The 3,238-nt window shown below is 39.3% G+C and overlaps 1 non-coding gene across 1 annotated transcript; it reads left to right on the forward strand.

Moving 5' to 3' along the window:
* Positions 1–1,933: 1,933 nt before the first annotated feature.
* LOC112762700 (small nucleolar RNA R71) lies at positions 1,934–2,041 on the forward strand. Its single transcript, XR_003182749.1, has one exon. It is a non-coding gene; the product is annotated as a small nucleolar RNA R71 (small nucleolar RNA).
* The last annotated feature ends 1,197 nt before the right edge of the window (positions 2,042–3,238 follow it).

Below are 3,238 nucleotides of genomic sequence, written 5' to 3' on the forward strand. Positions count from 1 at the left end.
ACACCCAACAGCTAGCCTCACTGGCGTTTAAACGCCAGTGGGTTCTTCCTCCAGGGTGTGCTGTTTTTCTTTCTGTTTTTTATTCTGTTTTTGCTTTTTTCATTGATTTTGTGACTTCTCATGATCATCAACCTACAAAAAACATAAAATAACAAAAGAAAATAGTTAATTATAAAACATTGGGTTGCCTCCCAACAAGCGCTTCTTTAATGTCATTAGCTTGACAGAGGGCTCTCATGGAGCCTCAGAAATGCTCAGAGCCATGTTGGAACCTCCCAACACCAAACTTAGAGTTTGAATGTGGGGGTTCAACACCAAACTTAGAGTTTGGTTGTGGCCTCCCAACACCAAACTTAGAGTTTGACTGTGGGGGCTCTGTTTGGCTCTGTTTTGAGAGAAGCTCTTCATGCTTCCTCTCCATGATGACAGAGAGATATCCTTGAGCCTTAAACACTAAGGATTCTTCATTCACTTGAATGATCAACTCTCCTCTATCAACATCAATCACAGCCTTTGCTGTGGCTAGGAAGGGTCTGCCAAGGATGATGGATTCATCCATGCTCTTCCCAGTCTCTAGGACTATGAAATCAGTAGGGATGTAATGGTCTTCAACTTTTACCAAAACATCCTCTACAAGTCCATAGGCTTGTTTTCTTGAGTTGTCTGCCATCTCTAGTGAGATTTTTGCAGCTTGCACCTCAAAGATTCCTAACTTCTCCATTACAGAGAGAGGCATGAGGTTTACACTTGACCCTAAGTCACACAAGGCCTTCTTGAAGGTCATGGTGCCTATGGTACAAGGTATTGAAAACTTCCCAGGATCCTGCCTCTTTTGAGGCAGTTTCTGCCTAGACAAGTCATCCAGTTCTTTGGTGAGCAAAGGGGGTTCATCCTCCCAAGTCTCATTTCCAAACAACTTGTCATTTAGCTTCATGATTGCTCCAAGGTATTTAGCAACATGCTCTTCAGTGACATACTCATCCTCTTCAGAGGAAGAATACTCATCAGAGCCCATGAATGGCAGAAGTAAGTCCAATGGAATCTCTATGGTCTCATTTTGAGTCTCAGATTCCCATGGTTCCGCATTAGAGAACTCATTGGAGGCCAGTGGACATCCATTGAGGTCTTCCTCAGTGGCATTCACTTCCTCTCTTCCCTCCCAAAATTCGGCCATATTGATGGCCTTGCATTCTCCTTTTGGATTTTCTTCTGTATTGCTTGGGAGAGTGCTAGGAGGTAGTTCAGTAATTTTCTTGCTCAGCTGACCCACTTGTGCCTCCAAGTTTCTAATGGAGGACCTTGTTTCAGTCATGAAACTTTGAGTGGTTTTGATTAGATCAGAGACCATGGTTGCTAAGTCAGAGGTATTCTGCTTAGAACTCTCTGTCTGTTGCTGAGAAGATGATGGAAAAGGCTTGCTATTGCTAAACTTGTTTCTTCCACCATTATTATTGTTGAAACCTTGTTGAGGTCTCTGTTGATCCTTCCATGAAAAATTTGGATGATTTCTCCATGAAGGATTATAGGTGTTTCCATAGGGTTCTCCCATGTAATTCACCTCTTCCATTGAAGGGTTCTCAGGATCATAAGCTTCTTCCTCAGATGAAGCTTCCTTAGTACTGCTTGGTGCATTTTGCATTCCAGACAGACTTTGAGAAATCATATTGACTTGTTGGGTCAATATTTTGTTCTGAGCCAATATGGCATTCAGAGTATCAATCTCAAGAACTCCTTTCTACTGACTAGTCCCATTGTTCACAGGATTTCTTTCAGAAGTGTACATGAATTGGTTATTTGCAACCATTTCAATCAGCTCTTGAGCTTCTGTAGGCGTCTTCTTCAGATGAAGAGATCCTCCAGCAGAGCTATCCAAAGACATCTTGGATAGTTCAGAGAGACCATCATAGAAAATACCTATGATGCTCCATTCAGAAAGCATATCAGAGGGACACTTTCTGATTAATTGTTTGTATCTTTCCCAAGCTTCACAGAGGGATTCTCCTTCCTTCTGTCTGAAGGTTTGGACTTCCACTCTAAGCTTACTCAATTTTTGAGGTGGAAAGAACTTTGCCAAGAAGGCATTGACTAGCTTTTCCCAAGAGTCCAGGCTTTCTTTAGGTTGAGAGTCCAACCATGTCCTAGCTCTGTCTCTTACAGCAAAAGGGAATAGCATAAGTCTGTAGACCTCAGGGTCAACCCCATTAGTCTTGACAGTGTCACAGATTTGCAAGAATTCAGCTAAGAACTGATGAGGATCTTCCAATGGAAGTCCATGGAACTTGCAATTCTGTTGCATTAGAGAAACTAATTGAGGCTTAAGCTCAAAGTTGTTTGCTCCAATGGCAGGGATAGAGATGCTTCTCCCATAAAAGTTGGGAGTAGGTGCAGTAAAGTCACCCAGCACCTTCCTTGCATTGTTGGCATTGTTGTTGTTTTCGGCTGCCATGAGTTCTTCTTCTTTGAAGAATTCGGTTAGGTCCTCTACAGAGAGTTGTGCCTTGGCTTCTCTTAGCTTTCGCTTCAAGGTCCTTTCGGGTTCAGGATCAGCCTCAACAAGAATGCTTTTGTCCTTGCTCCTGCTCATAAGAAAGAGAAGGGAACAAGAAAATGTGGAATCCTCTATGTCACAGTATAGAGATTCCTTTAGGTGTCAGAGGAAAAGAAAAATAGAAGACAGAAGTAGAAAATTCGAACTTATCAAAGAAGATGGAGTTCAAATTTTGCATTAAGGAATAGTGTTAGTCCATAAATAGAAGGATGTGAGAAGAAGAGAAGTAATTTTCGAAAATTAAGTAAAAGAATTTGAAAACATTTTTGAAAAACTTTAAGAATTTTCGAAAATGAAAGTGGAAAAGAAATCAAGTGATTTTTGAAAAAGATTTTGAAATTAGAAATCAAAAAGATTTGATTGAAAACTATTTTGAAAAAGATGTGGTTAAGAAGATATGATTGATTTTAAAAAGATGTGATTGAGAAGATATGATTTGAAAAACATTTTTTTAAAAAGATTTAATTCTGAAAATTAGTAACTTGCCTAACAAGAAAAGATATGATTCAAACATTAAACCTTTCTCAACAGAAAAGGCAACATACTTGAAATGTTGAATCAAATCATTAATTGATGGCAAGTATCCTTAAAAATGGAAAGAAATTGAATTTGAAAAAGATTTGATTGAAAAGATATGATTTGAAAAAGATTTGATTTTGAAAAAGTTTGAAAACTGAAAAAAAATCTGCA

This window comes from Arachis hypogaea, chromosome 2 (assembly GCF_003086295.3).
Source record: "Arachis hypogaea cultivar Tifrunner chromosome 2, arahy.Tifrunner.gnm2.J5K5, whole genome shotgun sequence".
NCBI classification, from domain to species: domain Eukaryota; kingdom Viridiplantae; phylum Streptophyta; class Magnoliopsida; order Fabales; family Fabaceae; genus Arachis; species Arachis hypogaea.